This window comes from Lygodium microphyllum, unplaced genomic scaffold, assembly GCF_053477565.2.
Source record: "Lygodium microphyllum isolate KBCC unplaced genomic scaffold, Lygodium_microphyllum_v1.1.10 scaffold_120, whole genome shotgun sequence".
Taxonomy (NCBI): Eukaryota; Viridiplantae; Streptophyta; class Polypodiopsida; order Schizaeales; family Lygodiaceae; genus Lygodium; species Lygodium microphyllum.
The window spans coordinates 246,871-256,501 of NW_028229603.1; positions in this window are offsets into that span (position 1 = coordinate 246,871).

The window sequence follows — 9,631 nt, forward strand, 5'->3', positions numbered from 1 at the left end:
CTCACTTGCATCTGCGCGCTTAGCTTCACATTCTGCTCCAAAGGAACTGAAATAGGCTTACAGCCTGTCATCCCATATTTGGACAGCATGCCCAATCCATACTGCCTCTGCAAGAGCTGTATCCCACTTGGTGATCTAATCACCTCAATGCCCAAAAAATAACGCAGCTCTCCCAAATCCTTCATCTCAAACTTCTGCTTCAATAGCATTTTCACATGAAGGATATCTTCATCACTGTCACCTGTCATAATCAAATCATCAACATAAATGACAAGTAGCATGATACCTTTCTCTGTTTTTCTCACATAAAGTGAGAAATCTGCCTTGGAAATCTGAAAGTCAATAGTGACAAGATACTGTCCTATCTTGTCAGACCATGCTCTAGGTGCTTGCTTCAAGCCATACAAGGCTTTCTTCAACCTGCAAACAAACTCAGGATGAACATCATGTACATAACCTGGTGGCTGCTCCATATAGACCTCTTCTTGCAAATCACCATGCAACAAGGCATTCTTTACATCCATCTGATGTAACGACCATCCCTTTGATGCAGCCATAGCAATGACTGCTCTTACGGTTTCCATCCTTGCAACCGGACTGAATGTTTCTTCATAGTCAATGCCATATGTTTGTGCATACCCCTTGACTACTAATCTTGCCTTGTATCTGTTCACAGAACCATCTGCATTGTGCTTCACCTTATAAACCCACTTACAGCCAGTTGCATTCTTACCTTTAGGCAAAGGTACCAATTCCCATGTAGCATTTGCTTCCAAGGCATCCATGGCTTTCTCCCATTTTTCTTTTCCCATGGCTTGCTCAAAAGAAGTGGGTTCTGGTTCCTGTATCACTTTGACCATATATGCATAGTGAATGGCTGTAAATCCATCATATTTCAGCCTATCCACAGGATACCTAGCTCTCGCAGACCTGCGCAAAATAGGTTCACTCCCAGATGCTCTCAAAACATCCCTGGTCTTCCTTACTCCAGGTGTAACAATAGAAGGAATACCCAACTCATCATCAATGCTCTGTTCTGAGCCACTGGATTCACCATCCACATAAGAGTGACCTGCATTCACATCAAACATGGGCTGATCAACCTTCTCTTTTTCTTTTGGTGATACCTGCATACCACTATTTGCACCGCCTTGAGAAGATTCTCCTGATCTCAATCTGCCTGTCCATGGCGAAGAATGTGAACCACTGCTAGAGGACGCTCCAGGTCCACTAATATTTTGTGACTGCTGCTGTGAATTCTGTGCAGCATTACCATTTTGTGCATCTACATCATCTATCACATTTACTGGTTTATACCAGCTACTCATCTCATCAAAAACAACATCTCTGCTCACTGTAAACTTATGAGTAGAAGGGTTATAGCATCTATACCCTTTTTGCTACAGAGAGTAACCAATAAAGATGCACTTCTCAGCTTTTGGATCCAACTTGGATCTCAACTCATCTGGCACATGTACATAGGCAATGCAACCAAAAATTTTCAAATGAGAAATATCTGGTTTTCTACCAGTATACCTCTCCTCTGGAGTCATTCCATGTATTGCTGCAGTGGGAGTCCTGTTCATTATGTAGACTGCTGTAGCAACTGCTTCAGCCCAATAAAAATCTGGCAAGTCTTTTTCATTGAGCATGGCATGAGATACCTCTCCAATATGCCTATTTTTCCTTTCTGCAATTCCATTTTGTTGTGGGGTATGGCTGCATGAATATTGCTGCTTTATGCCATGCTCCTGCAGGAACCTTGCAAACTCATTTGAGAGGTACTCTCCCCCTCCATCCGACCTTAGGCATTTTATCTACAGACCTGTTTCTTTTTCAACCATAGCTTTAAGAGTTTTGAAATGCCCAAAAACTTCACTTTTCTTTTTCATAAAATACACCCAAACTTTTCTGCTATAGTCATCAATAAAACTAACAAAATAATGACAGCCTCCAAGAGATGCAGCTTTAGTAGTCCACACATCAGAGTGAATTAATTCCAATGGCTTCTCACTCTCTTGAACATGTTTAGGAAATGTTTTCCTTGCCTGTTTTCCAAACTGACATGCTTCACATACCTTATGCATTTCTGCAACCTTGAATTTGGGCAATCCTGCAACAATATTTTGGGCCTGCATTGATTTAAGTCGCTGTACATTAACATGACCAATGCGTTTATGCAAGATATCAATATCTGCAACTACACCGGTCCCATGTGCAAACATTGCTGCACTCAATTCAGACATGTTTGTATCCAACGTAAACATTCTGCCCTTCTTCTTTCCTTTTGCTATCAAGCGACCTTTATTTTTCATATCCTCAACAAAGCATCCATGAGGATTAAATCTGACCTGCAAGCCCTGCTCAACCATTTGACCAACAGAAACCAGATTCTTGGTGATATTCGGGACATGAAATACATCGGACAGGTATTTCTCTTTCCCATCCTGCATAGACAAAGGAATTTTTCCAATATGCACAATAGGATGTGCAGTATCATCACCAGTCTCCACAAATCCTGGTTTTTCCATTTTCCTTGCATCCTCCATCCATTCTGCATGACCTGTCATGTGGTTTGATGCACCTGAGTCAACATACCATACATCATTGCTTTCTTCTGCACCTGTCACAGAATTGTTCATGTGCTCTTGAGCTCCTTACCATGAACAAGGCTCTGATACCATGTCAAGATTGTGGGAGAGAAGGAAGGAGTCTCACTTGTAGCTTTCTTGCTTGCACAATGGAGGAATACACACAGAGGTGGAGGCTGAAAACAGTTTTCCTCTTCTTAGTTGTGTAAGCCAAAAGAACTCACTTACAAAGAAATAGAAGAACCCTATATATGGGTCTCAAACCAAACTCAACTAACTATGGTGGCATACTAACTGAGCCAGGAACTAGAGTAGATAATGATAGCTGTCATCTAGCTATTATTCATGAGCGGTGTACCAACCGCGTCTACAACTGACAAGTCGGTGACATAAATACACAACGGTCACCTTGGCGTATCATGAGTGGAGCTCGATATCTCAACACCTATAGGCCAAAAACCTTCTTATGAGAGATGATCGATTCTTACCTTGGCCTTGGACTTGGCTAAAAATATGGGTGATGACGTGGTTACTTGCCTTCAATGCTTGGATGCTACATTTACTATACTTGCTACTTAAAGTAATGATCGACTAGACCTAGGCCTTTTGGAAGAGCCTTTGGCCATGGAGGTACATACAGTGGCTTGCTCTTAGGAAGAATTAGAATTCCTATTTGTTAAGGCTCCCCAAGTAGTTGAGGAGCTAATTGCCACCTAGATTTCCCATGAATAACTGTACATATGATGATTCATCACCTCATATAACAAGAGCACAACCCCTACCACAGACCAAGAAATTGAAGAATTGAAACAACTTATTGAAAAAAACAACTCCTCTTTCCTGTGGAAATGGTATACTCTTTGAATTTAATGGGAGCTAGAGGGTTGCCAAATCATGACTAATGCTAAGTAGAGGCATGCCATCAAAACCTTGGAACAAGGCCCAACTTATGTAGCTCCAACCTCCTATAGAGTGTTGACCACCATTCGCAAACAACCCCTAGAAGAGCAGCACATCATGACCCACCCCTATTTAGATTGCATGTTGACTGAGGAGGAGCTACACATTGCCAGCAGGTGACTTTCTAATGGATGTCCTGACTTACCTCACCCACGTAAGCATCTGACTTGTCGACATTGACCACTATGCTCAAATGGAGTACAACCCAAACTTCTACGCTTGGTTCATGTAGAGGTGAAACACCATGAGCATGCATCGACGAGCCTTCACTCTTCAACCTCTAATCCTAAGAAGGATTCTTCTCATCTCCAAGGGGGAGGGGGTAAGGTGTGGAACATAAAAACAAACCCTAAACCTCAGTCAACATCCAAAAGTAGAAAAGAATGGATAAAAATCAACTTCTGATTGAGGAAAAGTGTCATACATTTTTTTAGGAATGCGTGGATTGTTTAAAGGAAAATTCTCCTTCCATATTTAAGCATTTCAATTTCCATGAGCATTTTGTTTCCATTTCGTACATGTCTTTCTGCAAAAAGTATCTGAAGAATATTGATGGTGAGTTATGGCTTCATGATAGGCACCTACAATGGCAGAATAGAAGAAAACCATCAACTTTCCATTTTCAAAGGAAGAGCAAGCAAAGTATGGCCTCTCAGTGCTAGGGTCTACAACCAATTCAAGTTCAGGCACATCCTAAATTTGGAAGACGTATTCATGGAGAAGCAAGCCATAAGGAAAATCTTGAATCAATGCAAGTTACAAAAGTATGTGGAGAACCAAGTCGTGGACTACAAAAGTTGCAAGAAGTTCCTATGTACCTTCAACAAGAACCACAACACTATAATTGTGCGACAAGGAGAGGCCACCCGCCAAGTAGAAGTTGAGCTGACCCCACAGCTAGTGGAGAGAGTGTTGGGCATGGTCAAAAAAGTTGAAAGACAGACAAAAAGGGATGTGTATAACATGTTGGGAGTGGAATAAGTGTAGGTCCACACCAATGATGTATCAACTTAGCTAATATCTCTGACCCTGAAGTCCAGTTACAAGCCAAAATGGTCACATGCCTTGTTTTCTAGCCAAAGGTACAACACATTGATGAGCAGAATCAATGTGCAGATGCTAGAAAGCATTGCAACCAAATCTTTTGATAAAGTAAACTTGAACAACTTCATACGGAAGACCATTGAGACTTCAGTTAAGGCACTAGCTACAAGTGGAAGACTTGCGGGTGGATAGTTCTCGGCCTCTAAGGCAAGGAAGAAGTCGTCATCTAAGGCCTCAACCATTGGATTTGGTGGGGTCTTGACTGCCATCATTAGGGAGGAATTGGGGGAAGCACAAGGTGACGAAGGATTTGGCAAGATACCAGACATGTCCCCTCTCCACCAAGAGCAGGAACGATCTAGGGAGAGAATCGTGAGTGACAAAGAAGGACAATAGGAAACATGATGTCGTGCCACTACGTAGACACGGTGTGAAAAACTCTGGAGTGCATTATCATCCGACTGTCTTATAAATGTAGAGAGCCAATGTGATCTGACCATTAGTGCTAGTGTCCGTGGCATGGATTATCCAAAAATACTAGATTTTTGGATAATTATAGCCTATTTTTAATATTATTTATTGTAAAAATATGAAAAAGTTAGAAAAGCTTCTAGATTAGGATGGCATGCAAAAAGCAAGTTGCTTTTTCAGCCACAGTTATTGGAATTTTCATAAAAAAGAAAAAGGGACAAAATCGTGTGCATTGCGATCACTATTGACAGGCTGAAAAATGCACTTTGAACTAGAAGAAGAAGAAGAAGAAGTGATCTAGGAGATCCCTGACCAGGTTTCTTGGGTTTCAGGTGTCTTGAGGTTTTACCCCCCTTCCGAAGCCAACGGATCCATTAGATTTGGGTTTTGAGCAACAAAGAAGGAGCTGCTATTTCTTATCCACGTTTTTTTTCTACGAGGGAGCTCTAGGAGATCTAATGCTTGGAGAGTGCTTCTGAGTAGTGCTAGACAAAGGATTTCAGGTTTTGTCAATACATATTGATTTGATTCATTGTGCTTTGTCTTTGTTGTGTTTACCCCTCGTCTTTTATTTTTCTTCTCTTCCATCTCCTATCTCTACTTCCTTCTACCTTTGATCCCAGGTGAATACGACCTTTCGACAAAAACCCCTCTGACAATGGTCTCTAGCCACGGAGGGGCCAAGAAGTCCAAGAAGAAAACCCCCCAAAGGAGAGTGGAAGAGGAGAGAAGGAAGAAAGAAAAAGCTAACTACCTCAAGGACCAAAGGGAATCCAAGGATGCAAAAGAAGAAAGAAAGAGAAAAGCAGACAAAGAGGCTGAGGTGCTTAGGGGAGAGAAATAGAGAACATAGCCATCCGCCTATTGGTGGAGCATCCCTCCAAAGAAGAAAGAAAGAAAAAGCTGACTATCTCAAGGCCCAAAGGGAATCCAAAGAGGAAAAATAAGAAAGAAAGAGAAAAGAAGATGAAGAGGTTGAGGAGCTCGAAAGGAGACAAGAAGAGGACATAGCCAAGGGCCATCCGCCTATCAATGGAGTAGCCCATTAGAGAGGAGGAGTTGCCTAGCATGAGCCTACATAGATAAGACGGCCTGGGGACAACCCAGGGACAAGCTCCCAAGTGCCAGAAATCATGCCACCCCTAGTAGCAGAAGGCAAGGACAAGGGTTTGATTGACCCCATTCCACCTATCCTAGTGCCTATCACCCTAGTCTCTGCACCCACCAAAGGCACTTTAACTATAGTAGACACAAGTAACCTCATGGCCTGGGTGTGGTATTTGGTCAACAAAGAGATAGCTCAAGATGCAAGCAAACAAACATTAGTGATGGGAGCAAAGACAACGGGAGCTACAGATGCGGAGTCATGACAAGATCCTAAGAGATAGAAGGTAGAAGCATCCACAAAAACTATCCCTACAACATTGCCATTGTCTACAAATTATGACAATTATGTTAAGGAACTGCAAAGGAGGAAAAGAAGATGGTTGTGGCCAAGCTAGAATCAAAGAAAGATGAATTAGTGGCTTTCCAGCTCAGGAAAACCCACCAAGTAACCAGGTATCAATGAGAAATAAGTGAGCTAAAGGCAAAGATTAGGGCTAAGGAGGAGCAAGAGGACAGTTGGTGAAAGAAACTTGAAGATGAGAATCAGGAAGAACTGATGGGACTTCAAAAGGAATACAAGCCCTTGATCCTACAATAAGAAGAGCTGCAAGGACATATGGAAACGGTCCAACATGCCATGGAGGAGCTCACAACAACCGGAGAAGAAGAGAAGGCCCAAAAGTATCATGAAAACATGGACAAGTTGGAGAAGAGGGTGGATGTGGAACTAGAAGAGTAGAAGAGACTAGAAAGAGAGCTCAAGGAACAAGAATGTAGAATAAGGGCCTTAGCTCAAAGGCAAAATGAAAGCTTAGAAGAGATGAAAAGAAGAGCATGTGAATGGGTGTTCAAGAGTGAAGGAAGGGTAAGAGCCTTAGCGAGCCGACTAGCCCTTGCAGAAGGTGACAAGGTGTTAACAGAAAGCAAGGAAGAGGCCACCCAAATAAGCTTGGAAGCCCAACAACGTGCCTTCCTCAATACTCTCTTAGATGCCACACAATCAGAAGAGGGGAAGGCTATTGAATCATTAAGGAGAAAGCTAGAGGTCGCCCACAAGGCTCTATGACACGGGCTGCACATCCAAGCACAAATAGCAAGGCCCAAGGAAGCAGAGCCACAAGAGCATAGGGGAGAGGAGATGAAAAGATTGACTAAAGAAGTAGGGCCAAGATTTGAAATGGGGCAGAAAGACAAGGAGTTAGTCCCATAGCCTCCCTCTCCACAGCCTGAAGTACAACAAGAGGTAAACACCACTATTGAAAGAAAAGCAGAGATCATAAGGAAGATAACAAACATGCTGAAGCATGGCAGAGGCTGAAAGCTAAATGAGCAATGGCCCCAAAAGCACCCATCCCTCCAAGAGAGAAGATTGTTTCCCAATAGACTAGAACACAGAACTCATAGTATGGGAGTAGAAGGAGAGCGGTCGTGATTAATGTAGGAAGAAGGCTAGGAGACAGGTGGGTTGCCGAAAGAGAGAAGAACTCTACCTCACGGGGCACAGAGGCTCTTGAACTATTGGGAGAACAAGGTGTGGGAGCTTTCGCTCAACCGTCGAGACCCACGGACCGCTTATTGTTTCAAGTGTTCCAAGCGAGCTCTAATGGATATCTCTCACCTAGTCGATGTGCCGTCGATCCTACGAGTGTAGTGAGCTTACCTTGATGCTCGATTGAGTACCCTCCTCTCTCTTGCACTCCGGTAGCTCCACGATTCTTGATGCTAGCTCAAGCATCCTCAAGCCTCCTCCATCTCCAAGCTCCATCCTCCATAGCCGCGCGCGCAAGAGAAGAGAAGAGAAGAGAAGAGAAGAAGAGAAGAGGAGATGGTGAAGAGCTTCACCCTCTTGATCTCTCACTCCCACACACACTCACTCCCTCACACTCTCACACTCCCTCTCTGATGCCAGGAGGCATATTCCACGGTGGATTCCGTGAGGTTTTACGGTGGATTTCGTAAACTTAGATGACCGGGGCTCATACACAAAGTGGATTCTTTGTGCGAGAAGTTGATGGGGACGCCTGTCCTTTTCGGGCATTTCATTAATTTAGTGTGTACGTGGGTGATTCCATAGCGGGTGATTCCGCAAAATACATATTAAATTAATAAACGTTTATGAGTTTAGAGTGCACACTCGTAATAAATTAAGGTTAGGATTTATTTCTAACCAGTTGATTTATTTATGTAGCTGAAGACTGCTAGGTATTCACTTTTGTCGGTTTAATTGTATTATTTTACTAACGATTGTGAATGCTTCAGATGATGTGTAGAGATAGCAGCAGTGGCGGAGGAAAGCATTGGAGTCTAGCGAGTATTCGACCTATGGATTATATTTTGATAGGCGCCACGCCTATATTTTGTTATGTCTATTGAGGCATCAATTATTTATTATTATTTTGTACGCGCCTATGCGCAAGGATATGTTATTTCTATTTGGACATTGTGTTGGGCGTGCCAGATTCCATGGGTACCGTCCATTAGCTTTATTTTCCTATTTTTGTAGAAAGCAAACTCAAAAGCTAAAAGCTTGTCATATTTTTGTAAATTGGGCTATTATTGAGCATGAAGATGGAAATATACATAAAATACATGCTTTGTGAAGTGCACACACAAGGCATGGGGGGAGATTAAACCCAATTGGTCTCTTGCTTCTTGTCGTTCATGCTTTTACATTGTTTTTTGTGCAAAAAGGTAGAGTTCATTGTTCTTGGGGACCTTCTGGGATTCACTACGTGAGCATACTGCGACCGATCTGCGCACCAATGGTATCAAAGCGAAGCTGAGATCAAGAGCTTCCAATCGCTACCCATCTCGGGCGAAGGCGGAGCTCCAGGAACGATCGGGATCTACAGTCAATCTCGTTGCGAACCGTCGATACAGGCAGACTTCTGGTGATCAAGAACCCCTGTTTCTACTGTCAGATCGCGAAGGACCAGGCTGTGCTGGTGGAGGACCACGCATCCATCTCCTTAATCAAGTCGTGGACATACTGTGAGAAAACAAATTTAAAATCTTTATTCTCTCATAAGTTTAAGCTTAAATTAAGCTTAGAAGAAGCTTAAGAAGCTTAATTGCTTCACAACTTGACAACGAGGTATCTGAGGACGTCCGAGATTCTCACGACGGCATAAAACAGCTACCCACGTCTTCATCATCTACGCCGTTTTTTTCCCACGATTCATCTTCTCCATTAAAGCTTAAGCTATAAAGCTTAAATCACTAAGCTTTCCTCAAGTTGAACAAAGCAAGCAAGTCACCAAACTCCGGGTCCTACGCATCAAAAGTCAAGTTCTGCAAGTCTACTGGAATCAAGTCCTGCAAGTTCATCAAGTCGGCCTAAGTCCTGTAAGTATGCAACTCTGCAAGTCGCCTAAGTTTGCAACTCTGCAAGTCAGACTAGTCAACTGGAGTCAGAACTGACTAGTGCTTAAAACTCCTAGAAGGGCTGTTCCTATGCA